Source organism: Lithobates pipiens, unplaced genomic scaffold (genome assembly GCF_037356315.1).
Source record: "Lithobates pipiens isolate NorthernLeopardFrog02 unplaced genomic scaffold, aLitPip1_a1.2 Scaffold_28, whole genome shotgun sequence".
Lineage (NCBI taxonomy): Eukaryota > Metazoa > Chordata > Amphibia > Anura > Ranidae > Lithobates > Lithobates pipiens.
The window spans coordinates 108,126,421-108,143,231 of record NW_027507789.1 but is presented as its reverse complement, the minus strand read 5'-3'; the positions used below and the strand labels follow the sequence as shown (position 1 = coordinate 108,143,231).

The following is a 16,811-nucleotide window of genomic DNA, read 5'->3' as shown; positions in this document are numbered from 1 at the left end:
GTTTCTTCGGCTTAATTTTAGTTAAAACACACGTTAATATGCGTTATAGAGCTGTACAGTTAATGCATATTCACCTATTTTTTTCTAAAATTCGTTTTTTTTCTACCTAGTTTGGTTAGTCACTGCGTACTGGATGACGGCTACGGGCGCCATTTTGTCGGAGACCGCTGTACTTTGCGGTTGTCTGTGAGCCTGAGGTGCACTGCAGACAGAAGAGAGGGAAGAGGTCAGGGAAGGCTGTTGGCTGCCGTGCAAGGTTTATGGTGCTGTGGTGGCAGAAACGTAATGTTCATCAAGTAGAAAGCCAAGTTATTCTGTTATTCTTATATTATCCCTAGATGGTTTAAGATGAACTCTAGGCAAAGGTTTTTATTTTTGGATAGAAGAGGACTATAGCCACAGCTCCTAACTCCCTAGTATTGAGGGACTGTCCCTGATTTGGAGCAATGTCCCTCTGTCCCTATATATCTATATAGTTATATGTAAAAAGCACTTTTTGTCTTTCAATAGTGTTTCCCAGTGCTAAACCTTTCATCCAATTTCTAAATTGCGGTATTTATACATTTAAGAAGCCAATATAAAGGAAGAGTAGTGGGTAAAAAAAATGATAACTAGTTTTTTTTTGTATAATTCTCCTAGGCCTCATGCGCATTGCTGCTGGTAAACGGACGTTCAGAGGCTTTTTCAGCTGCCCCTGAACTCATCCAATGTTATCTTATGTGTACATGTACACAGGTTCGTTTAACCACTTCCCACCCGGCCTATAACAGAATGACGGCCAGGAAGTGGGTCTGTTATACTGACTGGGCATCATATGACGTCTAGCAGGATAACATGCCGGCACGCGGAGAAAAACCCCACAGGGTGCATCAGATTCATACTGCCTTGGCGTTGTGAAATGACTGCCCCTACTGCTACTTCAGATGTGTCATGTGACTCATTAGTGTTACAAGGTTTCAGGTGTGAATGGGGTGCAGATGTCTTCAATTTGGTGTTATCGCTCTCTCTTTATCACATACCTGGTAGAAGAGCCTGATTGGATGAGGAAGGCTTCCCTTACACCTCTGACTCGGGGGCCCCTGATAGTGTGAACAGAAGGCGCAGGAATGCAGAGTCGCACGAGTGCCAAGGAGCCTTGCTGGCAGCAGGGCGGATGTCTTCGGTAGGCTACTGTAGTCACCAGAAGGTCTTGGCAGACAGGCAGGCTTGTGCAGGAACATCAACAGATAGTGATGTCAGGCAGGCTGGGTCATACATGGCAGGGATAATCAGATACAAGGTACAGGCAGGAATGTAGTCAGGAGGAAAACCAGGTCTGGAACCAGATTAGTGCAAACAGGAGCCCAAGGAGAATGCAGAAGATAGGTCAAAGGACAAGCCGAGGTCAATGCAGGTGGAGTTCAAGGGATGATCAAGACAAGCGGGGTAGATAATAGAGATCTGGATACAGGTTTCACAGGTAACAGGATGCACAGGAGCTGAAGACAAAGCAGCACTGGAGCTAGGTACTGGCTGGGTTTAGCCCCATCCTGCCGAGCGTACTCAGATGTGCATGCTCAGATTTCGGTGGTTATACCGGGATGATGCCCGCATCTGCAGGCATTAACCCGGTACCATTGTTTAGAGCGGGTGATCGGCTTTCCAGGTATAACAACCGATGCGACTAAAAGCTGCTAGGCTGTAATCCCGGAGGAGCAGGAGGGGACATCCCACCCTCCCGCCACGCTTCCCGGGCCTCCCGTTCCACCGGAAGGCCCGATCGAACATCCGCCGCTTCCGGCGGCTAGTGACAGACTGGAACAAAGTCGGAAACGGCTTTGTTCCAGTCTCCTGGATGTAAACACGGAAGCGACGTCACAACATCGCTTCCTGTTTACTCGCCTGCCAATGGCGCCGGAGTTTAAAAAAATATACAGTATTCAGATATACCGTTTGAAGTGTAAAGGAGGAATTGGGGGTCTTTTAGACCACCTATGGAGATTTTTAGGTACCAAAGTTTGTCGCTATTCCACGAGTACATGCAATTATAAAGCTTAACATGTTTGGTATCTATTTACTCGGAGTAACATCATCTTTCACATTATACAAAAAAATTGTGATAACTATACTGTTTTTTTTTTTTTTTTTTTAATTCATGAGTGTCCCTTTTCCCAAAAAGTTTGTTTAAAACACTGCTGTACAAATACCGTGTGACATAAAATATTGCAACAATCGCCATTTTATTCTCTAGATTCTCTGCTAAAATTATATATATATATATATATATATATATATATATATATATAATGTTTGGTGGTTCTACGTAATTTTTTAACAAAAACTACGGATTTTAACTTGTAAACACCAAATGTCAGAAATTAGCTTAGTCATAAAAGGGTTAAATAGTCTTATTTGGCGCCAGCATCAATCACGAGTGCGTACTGGCACTCGCAGGTGTGCGCAAGAGTTGGCGCACATGGGGATGTGCGATGGCTTCGGTTTGTGCTCCAGTTTGCGCATGCACACTTCTATGCGCCAATGCCCGATTCCTACACACAAATGGAAAGAGTGTTCTTCTGCACCTAATGCCGCGTACACACGACCAGACTTATGTCCGACAGACTTCCGAAGGAGTTCTGCCGGAGTTCCGACAGAGTTCTGACAGACTTTTTGAATGAGCGGACTTGGCCACACACAATCACACCAAACTCCGACGGATTCGAACGTGATGACGTACGACTGGACTCGAATAAGGAAGTTCATAGCCAGTAGCCAATAGCTGCCCTAGCGTCGGTTTTAGTCCCTCGGAATAGCATACACACAAGCAAATTTTTCGGTAGGAACTGGGTCCGGCGGAGTTCCGTCGGAAAAATTTGAAGCATGTTCCATTTTCTAAAGTCTGACGGAATCATTCCGTCAGACTTTGGATGTTGAAAAGTCCGCTCGTGTTTACGGGGCTTTAGAGTTCTTCTAGGGTTGTGAACTTGTCTGCTGGCATGTCCACGCTGACATTGCCCCCCCCTCCGGCTGCCCAACTGGGCTAGTTTCTCTGGGTGATTCTGACAAAAAGCTTGGATAAGTCTCTCGGCATGAATATTGCCCACAGGTTCCCAAGAGTTCTCCTCGGATCCATACCCCTTCCATTTGACCAAGTATTGGATCTGATTTTATTTCTTCCTACAGCCCATGATCACCTCTACTTCATATTCCTCTTCACCATTTACCATTACAGGCTCAGGGGGACCACTATTCCGTTCAGGAATAATTTAGATGGGCAGGCTAATTTTAGATTGGTTGTAGCTAACCATATCTGATCACCAGGTTCCAGGATCAGATCTCCGCATCTTTTCTTGTCAAAAGACTTCTTATAGTCTTCCTGGGCTTTGGCCATGGTCTCCTGCAACAGTTGGTTGTTAGAACTGAAGAAATTCATGGTATCTTGAACTGCTGGGATGGGACATTCAGGAGCTGTGGTGGTCAAGAATGAAGGGTGAAACACGTAGTTGGCAAAAAAGGGGGATTGCTTGATGGCAGAATGTTCCAAGTTGTTATATGCAAACTCTGCTAATGGTAGTAGTGCCACCCAATCATCCTGCAAAGAGGAAGAAAAACAGCGTCAATACTGTTCCTGCGTTTGGTTGGTCCTTTCAGCTTGACCATCGGTCTGTGGGTGGTACGCTGAGGAAAAAGACGGCTCGATCTTCAGGATTTCACACAAGGCTCTCCAAAATCTAGATGTGAAATGAAACCCGCGGTCCAAAATTAAATTAACAGGAAGTCCACACAGTCTCACAATTTCCTTAATAAAGATCTGTGCTGTCTCTGAAGCTGATGATGTACCCCTCATGGGTTAGCCCTTGTACACACGGTCGGAGAATCCATCGGAATGTGTCCTATCGGACCGTGTTGTTGGATAATCTCGAATAATCGGACTGTGTGTGGTATGCATCGGACTGATTCCGTCGGAATATCCGTCGGACCCAATTTTCCAACTTGTTGGAAATATTTTCCGACCAACTGGTTCGATCGGACATACTCCGATCATGTGTAGAGAATTTTGATTGGACCAAGTACCATGCATGCTCAGATCAAATTCCTACATCTAAGCTATTGGCTACTAGCCTGAACGTAGTCCCATCGTAACGAAATTACGTCATCACGTTCTGAATGATCAGATTTTTCGACAACTTAGTCCGACCATGTGTATGCAACAGTTTCGGACAAGATCCGACGGACAATATCCGACGCATTTGGTTGTCGAAATCTCCGACCGTGTGTACAGGGGCTACGAAGTGTGCCATTTTAGACATACGTTCCACAGCCACAAAGCTGGAAGAGTGACCTTCGGACGGGGGGGAAGTTCAAAGATTATGTCCATCTAAATCATTTTCCAAAGTCTGTCCGGAATTGGCAAGGGTCTCGGCAGATCCCAGGACTTAGTCCTGCTAGTTTTATTTTTAACACAGGTAGGGCAGGTCTCTATGTACTTCTTACAATCCTCTCTTACGCTAAGCCATCCTGATCGTGGCAGAGACCCAAGGCCACAACTCGCACATTTTCAGGTATAAAGATTCTGTCATTGTGCCATAACAGTCCATCTCTTGCTTGTAACGCCATCCCAGAAGAAGATGAGATGCCAATAGAAGCCTGTTTAATCTGGGACAAGAAATATTCCTGCAGTAAGAGAAAATTCCCGGAGTATAGGATGGTGTCTGGATGGGCAGGTTCTTCTGACACACCAAACATATGGGACAAAGCATCCGGCTTTATGTTCTTTGACCCTGGCCTGTAGGTAATGTGGAAGACAAATCTTGTCAAAGACAGTGACCACCTGGCCTGCCGAAGTTTCAGATGTCTTGTGGCTCGCAAATATTCCATATTTTGGTGGTCAGTAAATATTAGGATTGGATGAGCTGCCCCTTCTAGCAAGTATCTCCACTCTTCAAGGGCAGCTTTAATCGCCAAGAGTTCTCGATCTCCTACATCAGGGATATGCAATTAACGGACCTCCAGCTGTTGCAGAACTACAAGACCCATGAGGCATAGCAAGACTCTGACAGCCGCAAGCATGACACCAAGAGGCAGAGGCATGCTGGGACTTGCCGTTTTGCAACAGCTCTAGGTCCGCTAATTGCATATCCCTGTCCTACATCATAGTTTTTCTCTGCCGGAAATAACTTGTGTGAAAAGAATGCCACAGGGTGTAGTAAGGCAGGATCTTGATGCTGGAGTATAGGTGCAGATATAAAAAGCCCTTACAGAGTTTCAAATGCAGCCTGTGCTTCTGAAGACCATTGGAACTGCTTTCATTGTTTTGTCAACTGAGTGATGGGGGAAATTATTGGGGAGAATCCCTTGATAAACTTCCTATAGAAATTAGCGAATCCTACAAACCGCTGTATCCCCTTCTTGTCTGTGGGAGCTGGCCAAACCAGGATGGCAGAGACCTTCTGGGCATCCATGTTGATTCCGTCTGTGGACAAGATAAGGCCCAGGAACTGGATACTTTGGCACTCAAACTTGCATTTTTCAAGTTTTACGTATAGGCTGTGCTGTCTGAGTTGGGACAGGACTTTTCTGACATGTTCCTGATGACCCTCTAAGGAAGAAGAAAATATTAAGATGTCATCTAAATATACTATACCAAATTGGTCTAAGTAGTCCCGGAAAACATCATTAATAAAGTGCTGAAATGTTGCTGGGGCATTGCAAAGCCCGAAGGGCATTACTAAGCACTCAAAATGTCCAAATTGGGTACGAAAAGCCATTTTCCACTCGTCACCTTCATAAATACGCACCAAATTGTATGCCCCACGTAAGTCCAAGAACGGAGTCTTTGAAACAGCTCTGGCACCAGAGGCAGGGGATGTAGTTTTTTAATCGTTATTTTATTGAGATCCCAGTAGTCCACACACAGGCGAAGTGAATGATCCTTTTTTTTTGACAAAAAAAATTCCAGCTCCAGCTGGGGATGTGGAGGGATGGATAAACTCCTTCCTCAGGCTGTCATCAATGTACTCCTTCAAAGTGGCAAGTTTAGGTTCTGTCAAAGGGAAGATTCGCCCAAATGGTACTTCGTGTCAGGCTAGGAGCAGATAGCAAGTAACAGTTCAGGTGTGATGATTATACAAAGAGTTCAAAGCACATACCATGAGCAGGTCTAAGCAGAGCAGGTCAGCTGGGACTTGTAGTACAAAGCTGCAGACGAAGGTAGATGATTGCTGGACCTTGTAGTTCACTGCTGTAGATGAGGATAGATGATTCCTGGACCTTGTAGTTCACTGCTGTAGATGAGGATAGATGATTGCTGGATCTTGTGGTTCACTGCTGCAGATGAGGGTACTAGTAGAATCAGGAAAAGAGTAGTCTAGGCAAGCTGGGTCATACACAGGTAGATCAGAGTCCAAACGGTACTAAATCAGAAGAAAGCAAGGAGGATCAAACAAGCCGGGTCAAACACGAAAGACACAGAGCAAATATCAGCTGGATCAAACACAAGTGAACTCTAACACGAGCACTGACTGAATGCTGATACAGGTGATTTAAACGTGAGCTGGCCAATCACTGTTGTTTCCCAGACACAGGCTGTGTCAGGTGAGTTTTGCTGGGTCCTAAAGGGATTCTAGTACTGACACTTCGGCCCCAGGGAGGCGCTCGATAGGACAATTGTATGGCCTGTGAGGGGGAAGAATCTCTGCTCTTTTTTACTAAATACATCAGAAAAGTCTGAGTAAGGTGCAGGAATAACAGAACATAATTCAGCATCAGAGTCCATACATAGTAGAGGAGACTGGTCAGTAGATGGCTTGGAGAAGCAATGTTGCTGGCAATAAAAACAAGGGAACTCTATTCTTCCTGAATCCCAATGAATGCAGGGATTGTGCGCCTGGAGCCATGGCATACCCAAAATGATGGGGAACAAGGGTGAAGCTATGGCATCCAAGCATAATAGTTCTCTGTAGGTACTGACTATGGTGGCAGGTAATGGAACAGTCTCTTGAGTAACAGGACTGGATTTAATGTGTGACCCATCTGCCAGGTGAACTGAAAGTCCATGAGATCTTGGCTCATGGGATCTTATGTTGTAGAGCAAAAGTCATGTCAATAAAGGAGCTGCAGGCCCCAGAATTGACAATAGTGGATGCTTGGATGATCCCATCTGGAAGTTGTAGTGAGATCAGAATAGCCAGGTGGGAAGACTTGTGAGGCAGCGAGGATTGGTTGATAGAGGAGAAGGTCAGGCATCTGCAAATCTTGACTGGACAGGACCTAACATAGTGGCCATTCTTCCCACAGCACAGACACAGGTGGTCCTGTTGGTGATACTGACATTCCTCTGGAGAAAGAGGACGAGGCGTGCCGAGCTGGTGGACTGGGAACTTGTGGCAACATCCCTGAAGACTGGGACCGCCTGGCTGATCTTTCAGCCCTGCATTCTCTTAGTCACCTGTCAATCTGGATTGCCAGGTCTATCAATTCTTTCAAGAAACCAGGTAGTCCTACATGGGCTAACTCGTCTTTTAGAGGTTCCGATAAATCTAGCCGGAATTGGTAACAGAGAGCTGCATCATTCCATTTGACATCTGTGTTCCAGTGTCTAAAGCCTGTCACATAGTCCTCAGCGGCTCTGCGGCCTTGCTGGAGTGCATGTAGGGCCGACTCGGCTGTGGCAGTTTTGTACTATCACGTACCTGGTAGAAGAGCCTGATTGAACGAGTAAGGATTCCCTTACACCTCTGACTTGGGGCCCTTGATAGTGTGAACAGAAGGCGCAGGAGTGCAGCGTCGCATGAGTGCCAAGGAGTCTTGCTGGCAGCAGGGCGGATGTCTTCGGTAGGCTAGTGTAGTCACCGGAAGGCCTTGGCAGACAGGCAGGCTCGTGTAGGAACATCAACAGATAGTGAGGTCAGGCAGGCTGGGTCATACACGGCAGGGATAATTAAATACAAGGTACAGGCAGGAATGTAGTCAGGAGGGAAACCAGGTCTGGAACCAGATTAGTGCAAACAGGAACCCAAGGAGAAAGCAGAAGATAGGTCAAAGGACAAGCTGAGGTCAATGTAGGTGGAGTTTAAGGGATGGTCAAGACAAGCTGGGTAGATAACAGAGATCATGATACAAGTTTCAAAATATGCACAGGAGTTGAAGACAAAGCAGCACTGGAGCTAGGCACTGGCTGGGTTTAAATAGTCCTATTTGGCGCCAGTGTCAATCACGAGTGTGCGCAGGCACACGCAAGCGTTGGCGCACACGGGGATGCTCGATGGCTTTTGTTTGCGTGCCATTTTGCACATGCACACTTCTATGCACCAATGCCCGATTCCTACAAACAAATGGAAAGAGTGTTCTTCTGCGCTTCAGAGTTCTTCTAGGGGTGCAAACTTGTCCCGTGGCATGTGCACTCTGACACTCTCATACTGGTCACTGGAAGTTCAACATAAACACTTCATTGCAGAGTACTCTCTGAGGCCGCGTACACACGGGCGGACTGTTCGCCCAACCTTGTCCGCTGAACAGTGTTTGGGCGGACAGTCCGCCCGTGTGTGGGCTTTCAGCGGACAGTTTCAGCGGACAGTTGGACGGACAAAGTCTTTCGGAAATTCCGAAAAACTGTCCGCTGAAACTGTGTTTGAGCGAACAGTCCGCCCGTGTGTAGGCTACTTTCGAAATGAGCAAACTGTTCCCGCTCGGAAAGTCCGCCCATTTCGAGCGCGTGTACAGGTAGGCGGGGCCCGCGAAGGAGACGTCGCGGGCTCCGCCGCCTGGAATGGGCTTAAAGGGGAACCCCAACGCCGAAAAAAATCGGCGTGGGGGTTCCCCCAAAGTCCACACCAGACCCTTGTCCGAGCACGCTACCCGGCCGGCCAGGAAAGGGGGGCGAGCGAGCGCGCCCCCCCTCCTGAGCCGTACCAGGCGGCGTGCCCTCAACATGGGGGGTGCCTTGGGGAAGGGGGGGCCGCGCGGCCCCCCCACCCCAAAGCACCTTGTCCCCATGTTGATGAGGACAAGGGCCTCTTCCCGACAACCCTGGCCGTTGGTTGTCGGGGTCTGCGGGCGGGGGGCTTATCGGAATCCGGGAGCCCCCTTTAAGAAGGGGGCCCCCGGATACCGGCCCCCCACCCTATGTGAATGAGTATGGGGTACAATGTACCCCTACCCATTCACCTGTGAAATAAAGTACAAAAAAAAACACAACACAGGGAAAAAATATTTTATTGCACAGCTCCGGGGGTCTTCCGTCTTCGGGGGTCTTCTCGCCGGACTCCTCCGCTATCTGTGTGTAGCTCTTTTGCTAGCGGAGGAGTCCGGCTTTCTTCCTCCCCGCCGCCGGCCTCTTCTCCCGACTTCGGGGGTCTTGTCCCCCTCTTCGGTTCTTCTGCCGGGCCACCGCGCCTTCTTGTAGCTCTTTTGCAGGCGGTGGCCCGGTCTTCTGTCGCCGCTGCCTTCCGTTCTTCTGTCGCCGCCTTCGGTTCTTCTGCCGGGCCACCGCGCCTTCTTGTAGCTCTTTTACAGGCGGTGGCCCGGTCTTCTGTCGCCGCTGTCGTCGCCGCTGTCGTCGCCGCCGCCGCCGCCTTCCGTTCTTCTTCTTCTTCTTCTTCTTCTTCTTCTCCTGGAGATGTTGACTCGACGAGCTCTCCGGCCGGAATGCCAGGGACACGCTCCGCTGCCACTTATATAGTGACAATGGGGCGGTGTCACATGGTATATGTCACATGGGTTGGTCACATGGTGACCCCGCCCCCTTACGATGTCATAGTCCCCATGTGACATCAACCCATGTGACCAACCCATGTGACATATACCATGTGACACCGCCCCATTGTCACTATATAAGTGACCGCACAGCGCGGCTCTGGCATTCCGGCCGGAGAGCTCGTCGAGTCAACATCTCCAGGAGAAGAAGAACAAGAAGAAGAACAAGAACAAGAACGGAAGGCGGCGGCGGCGACGACAGCGGCGACAGAAGACCGGGCCACCGCCTGTAAAAGAGCTACAAGAAGGCGCGGTGGCCCGGCAGAAGAACCGAAGGCGGCGACAGAAGAACGGAAGGCAGCGGCGACAGAAGACCGGGCCACCGCCTGTAAAAGAGCTACAAGAAGGCGCGGTGGCCCGGCAGAAGAACCGAAGAGGGGGACAAGACCCCCGAAGTCGGGAGAAGAGGCCGGCGGCAGGGAGGAAGAAAGCCGGACTCCTCCGCTAGCAAAAGAGCTACACACAGATAGCGGAGGAGTCCGGCGAGAAGACCCCCGAAGACGGAAGACCCCCGGAGCTGTGCAATAAAATATTTTTTCCCTGTGTTGTGTTTTTTTTTGTACTTTATTTCACAGGTGAATGGGTAGGGGTACATTGTACCCCATACTCATTCACATAGGGTGGGGGGCCGGTATCCGGGGGCCCCCTTCTTAAAGGGGGCTCCCGGATTCCGATAAGCCCCCCGCCCGCAGACCCCGACAACCAACGGCCAGGGTTGTCGGGAAGAGGCCCTTGTCCTCATCAACATGGGGACAAGGTGCTTTGGGGTGGGGGGGGCCGCGCGGCCCCCCCTTCCCCAAGGCACCCCCCATGTTGAGGGCACGCGGCCTGGTACGGCTCAGAAGGGGGGGCGCGCTCGCTCGCCCCCCTTTCCTGGCCGGCCGGGTAGCGTGCTCGGACAAGGGTCTGGTGTGGACTTTGGGGGAACCCCCACGCCGATTTTTTTCCGCGTTGGGGTTCCCCTTTAAGCCCATTCCAGGCGGCGGAGCCCGCAACGTCTCCTTCGCGGGCCCCGCCTACCTGTACACGCGCTCGAAATGGGCGGATTTGCCTCCTCCTTACGTGGGCGAGTCCGTTCATTTCAAAAGTTGAGCGGACTGTTTGGCAAACAGTTCGCTGAAACAGTCCGCTCGTGTGTGGGCAAGTCCGCTCATGCAAATTTTGAGCGGACTGTTTGCCGAAACTGTTTGACGAACAAGGTTGGGCAAACAGTCCGCGCGTGTGTACGCGGCCTCAAGATCTGAAAAAAATAATTGTTGCTCTACATAAGGATGGCATAGGCCAGGGGTAGGCAACCTTGGCCCTCCAGCTGTGGCAAAACTACAAATCCCATCATGCCTGTGATTGTTAGGGTCCTGCAATGTCTAATGGTACTTGTAGTTTCAAAACAGCTGGATGGCTAAGGCTATAAGAAGATTGCCAAGACCCTGAAACTGAGCTGCAGCACAGTGCTCTCAGAACAGGCTTCGCCATGGTCGACCAAAGAAGTTGAATGCATGTGCTCAGCGTCATATCCAGATGTCTCTGGGAAATAGATGTATGAGTGCTCCCAGCATTGCTGCAGATGTTGAAGGGGTGGAGGGTCAGCCTGTCAGTGCTCAGACCATACGCTGCACACTGCATCAAATTGGTCTGCTTGGCTGTCGTTCCAGATGGAAGCCTCTTCTAAACATGATGCAGAAGAAAGCCCGTAAACAGTTTGCTGAAAACAAGCAGACCAAGGACATGGATTACTGGAACCATGTCTTATGGTCTGATGAGACCAAGATAAACATATTCAGTTTAGATGGTGTCAAGCGTGTGTGGGAGCAACCAGGTGAGGAGTACAAAGACAAGTGTGTCTTACCTACAGTCAAGCATGGTGGTGGGAGTGTCATGGTCTGGGGCTACATGAGTACTGCCAGTGCTGGAGAGCTACAGTTCATTGAGGGTACCATGAATGCCAACATGTACTGTGAAATACTGAAAAAGAGCCTGATCCCCTCCCTTCGGAGACTGGACCACAGGGCAGTATTCCAACATGATGACGACCTCAATCACACCTCCAAGACGACCACTGCCTTGCTAAACAAGATGGATGGACTGGCCATGCATGTCTCCAGACCTAAACCCTATTGAGCATCTCTGGGGCATCCTCAAACGGAAAGCGGAAGAGCGCAAGATCTCTAACATCCACCAGCTCTGTGATGTTGTCATGGAGGAGTGGAAGAGAACTCCAGTGGCAACTTGTGAAGTTGCCAGTGGTTTAGACATTAATGGCTGTGTGTGTCATTTTGAGGGGACAGCAAATTTACATGTTTATACAAGCTGTACACTCACTACATTGTAGCAAAGTGTCATTTCTTCAGTGTTGTCACATGAAAAGATATAATAAAATGTTTACAAAAATGCGAGGGATGTACTCACTTTTGTGAGATACTGTATGTGCGCAGCTTAAATTGCAGGAATTTAATTGCAAGGGTTTACATCCACTTTAAGATAAGATCAGCCAAAAAAGTAACAGCCAGTTGACTTAGGTGCTCTTGCCAGATGTTGGAGCACAGTAATGGGCCCCAGTCTGATTAGGCCAATAAATATCTCTCTGGTGTCCTGCTGCACAGTAGTATTTGCCAAGAAAATAACTTCTTCATGTATTGTTGTCTTTCCCTACCTCTGTATTCTGAATTTAAATGCAAAGTGAAGATAGGCACCCTATCACTGCAAAAACAGCCGGAGGAGACTCTCTTCCCAGGTAGTGCTGCTTAAGGCCCTTTCACACAAAGGGCCCTATCAGGTCGGTCTGTTAGTTTTTCTGAACAGACCTGATCAGACCCTCTCTATTCACCTCTATGGACTGAAGGGTGTAAACGGACTTGTGTTTGTTAATATCCGCCTACCTCCAGTCTGATTCAGTCAATTTAACAGTCCCCCTCCATTTAGGCAGATCCGATCGGAGGGCAGACAGTAGGGTTGCCACCTTTTCTTCAAGCCAAACCCAAACAGTTTAGTGGCCTAGGACACCTATGGGTGCCCCAAGGAGAGTAGTAATGCTGTGAGCATAGCGTGATGCGACGAAAAGTGTGTGTGGCCATTTTGCTCTTGCTGACATCATCACCCTGATGCCAAACCTGCCCCTACACAGCCTCCTACAGCTCCCGGATGGCAACAGATTTGTGTGTGACTATCTTGGTTACTTGGGGAGCCGCAGCCTGGTCTGAATATTGTGTCCGGGTTTCAGTCTGCCTGAAACCCAGACACATGATTCAAAACACCGACTGTCCGGGTGAATCCTGAACAGGTGGCAACCCTAGCAATCGGGTGTAAATGGCTGTAAATTACTCCCTTCTCTGTTTACACCCGACCAAAGTGCAGAGTGACCGGATGACAGGTCTTTGTCTGCTCAGGTTATGCAAAGCAGACACTAACCTGTCATCTGCCTGCTCTGCTCAGATCAGCAGGGAAACAGCGGACAGATCCCCTGCTAACCAAATCAGATTCTGTGAAAGGGGCCTAACTGGTTCAGGTGTAGGGAGTAGATTTGCCTGAGCAGCAGATGTATTAGCAGTGGAGTCATGGCTGGCAGCTAAGAAAAGTCCTGGGGCCTCCAAATCTAGAAAAAAATATCTGGTCTTTGTTATATGGGGGATTTGCTTATGTCCTGAGGAGAAAACTGTGGCCTCCTGGGGCTCAGAATTGGTGGCATATTTATTTATCATTCTAGGAATGTATGAAAATTGATTAAACTTTTTAGTTTTACAATTCCAGAAAAAAATAACAGGTGGTGAAGCCTCTTTTTGGCTCCTAAAAAGCTAAACTCAGGATTGTGTGCCCTAATTTGAACACAGTGGGTTGGATTTAATAAAGGCACATAGACTGTGCACTTTGGAAGTGCAGTTTCACTCAATTTCCCCACAGCTTAGTAAATGTGGTAAAGCTCTCTTGATTTCCCTCATCCAATCTTTTCCAAAATTTACTAAGGAGAATGAGTGCAACTTCACTAGTAGAGTGCAGTTTTTTTTGCCTTTAGTAGATCCACCCCATTATGATCACAAATACCGTAAGAATACATTCAAACTTTTTTGTTTAGCCTAAGTTCACATTGATGTGATTTGGCAGGGGTCCCCTCCAAATCCATAATAGAGGAGCCTCGCTGACAGCTGAGGACTCATCAGTTAAGGACACGGCGGCCGGCCCCTTCCTTTGCAACGAGCTATATACAGTGTGTTTAAAGAGAGAAAAAAAATACTTAAAATACAAAATGCATGAAAACTGCTTGCAAAAATGCATAAAAAAAGGGTTTAAAGACGCAAAATTCACTGCAAAACGTTCCTGAAAAACACATCAAGTGCAGTCTCATAGATGTAAACCTAGACTTAGAGAGGTGAGAAAAAACATTTAAAGCAGAACTAAACCTATCAAATTTACTGCTTTCCAAAACAGTTACATGCAAGGCTTGCCTTGAATGATGCACAGAATAAAGAAACAAAATTGCCCATGGGACTTTTAAGGAACACGCCTCAAGTAAAATATATAAATGATTTATTTAACACACGTTTAAAAACAACATATAATAGAGAAAGAACAAAGCATATTAAATATCAACATATTAGTAACTTTTGCATTTATATCATAGACCTTTCCATAGGACCTGAATGTGTCGGAAAGAAGGCTGTCAATAGTCTAGGATAGCTGTGCTAGGTCTCAACGCATTTCACAAGAGGAGTCTCGCTTCTTCAAGAGAAGCACAGATCCATGGAGATCAAAAAGCATAGGTAAGTAAAGAAAAAAAAAGTAAAACGTCTTACAGCATCACTTGGCTCAAAATTAGCACATGTCTGCCCCGAGCAGAGGTGTCTCCTGAGTCACGGGTACAAGGCCATTGTGCTGAGGCATGTGCGCATGCGCAGATGGATCACACCTTCTTTGACAACTTGGTTGTCTCAGCTGGGTGTACATTATGGGGTTATAGGCATCAGATGGCCGCTACTCAGGGATGAACCATTGTGGCTCCTCTCCCCCTTCCCCCATGTGAGCCGATTGGTGGATTTCCACCATGAGGACGCTGTGCGGGCGGTGCTTACACCATTGTCTTAAACCCTTTTGGAGTAAAGATCCTGGGTCGAATGTATGTCCTGTCTGGGTTCAGCCTCTCCCGGTACAGAAGACCCCCCTAGATGGGCTGTAAATCTCCCAAGGAGGTGGGTTCCCGTGGTGCAGGGACATATACTTTCAGTTTAAATAACTGTGTTGTGGCAGATGAGAAGGATGGACTGGTGTCTTTATTCAACCTTACTAACTATGTAAAGAAACACGCAGGCTTGTGGGGCGGTTTATGGCTCTCTCTGTGGGTTGAAAAATGCATATTTTACCCTTTCCTTGGTGGCTAGTGCACTGCTGGACTCTGCAATCCGCCCTTGGGTTCTCCAGAGCCCCCTGAAATAAGCAGGCTTGTGGGGCGGTTATGGCTCTCGCTGTGTGCTTGAAAATTTATTTTTTACCTTTCCCTGGTGGCTAGTGGTCTGCTGGGCTCTGCAGTCCGCCCTCGTCACAGCGGCTTCCCTGCTCGCCCGGTTGCCCAGCAAACACAAACAGGCTCTGATATTACTCACGCTGCTGCCCAGGCTTAAAGGGGTGGTCTCCCATGCTCTGGGCTTCCCTGCTGCTTCACTGAGCGCTCCAGCTTGCTAGTGCTGCTCTGCATTGAAGGTAAGAAAGCTGTAGTTTTTACTTACTTGTTGCTGCCTTCTCATACCGCTGTGCTCTGTGGATTGAGCTTTTCTCCCTCCTCCCAGATCTATCTGCCTGCCTGTGTTCCTGCCTGTTTTCACTGAAGACAGGTTTTTACCTATGTATTTTTTTTTAAAGATTTTTTTTTTTTTTTTTAAAAGAGCACCTATCCTCTTTTTACAGAGAGAAAAGCCCAGTGCGAGCTAAATGCCTACAAAGAGGCTCTGAGTCTGCAATGCTGCCTCGTAAAAGCAAGAGGAAGTCGCAACATGTCAAGTTGCAGAGTCGTATGCAGCAACGGTCTCTTCAACGATCCCGGTACTCCAGATCTCCCTCGTCGGAGCCTCATTGCAGTTGCTCATACCAGAGCCAGGAAAGTTCAAGCCATCGAAGAACATCTAGAATGACCAGATCCAGTCGCAAGCTTGGTAGAGGCGGTGAAGGATGCGTTGCAATGGCAGGAAGAGACTCCGCCTCCACAAAAGCAGTGGAAATACTATCCAGAATTGAAGAAATCCTTGCCGAATTTTCCCCTTATTTTTGAAATCCGGGAAATACTGGCAGATGAATGGGCTAGGCCGGAAAGGAGGTTTAGCGTTAACAACAGATATTCAAAATTGTACCCATTCAATTTGTAGGATGCGGAATTATGGGACACTACCCCCAGGGTGGATGCCTCACTGCAACGTTTGGCTCGCCATATTACTCTCCCATTGGAGTATTCAGTCTCTTTCAGAGATCCCATGGATCGGAGAGTGGATACGGATTTGAAAAGATTATATTCAGTGTCAGGGGTGGCGTGCAGGCTCTGACATTTGTGGCAGCAGCTCTCAAAGTTTGAGTCTCGGAGTTGGATGGTTGTTCTGTGGAGGAGCTTGGAGCTGGCGGTCCCTCGCCTCTTCAATTTGTTAAAACAGCTGTTGAATTTCTGGCGGAAGCAGCCGTTGATCAGGTCAAAATGATGGCGGAAATCATGGCCCACTCCGTGACAGCTCGAAGAGCGTTGTGGTTAAGACACTGGGCGGCAGATAATTCTTCGAAGCAGAGCCTATGTTCGGTGCCGTTTGATGGTAAACTACTTTTCGGTAAACCCTTGGAGTCAGCGATCCAGCGTGTGTCCAGAGGCAAATCAGGTTTAATCCCACAAGAAAGGAGGAGGCAGCGGCAGCCTTTTTGCCTGGCAAGAAGGTCCAGGGAGAGTTTCAAGGAGGCAAGTTCCTACAAGCCTGGTAGACGATTCTCCAGGCAATGGAGGCCAGCTGGTTCTTCCTTTCTGAAAGCCTCCAAGTCCAAGCAGGGCCCAGCCCCCAAGTCCTCCGATAAGACCTTTTGAAGGTTTCTCTGCCAAGACCCTCAGGTGGGAGCAAGGCTTG

General features: G+C 48.3%; 1 protein-coding gene across 1 annotated transcript in view; it reads left to right on the top strand.

The window, feature by feature from the left end:
• The first annotated feature begins 165 nt into the window (after positions 1-165).
• Positions 166-16,811, top strand: part of CNTD1 (cyclin N-terminal domain containing 1) — a 160,817-nt gene continuing 144,171 nt past the window's right edge. The window contains exon 1 of the mRNA XM_077459515.1: positions 166-282. The gene's annotated coding sequence lies outside the window, so the exon portion shown is untranslated. The remainder of the gene's footprint in view (positions 283-16,811) is intronic.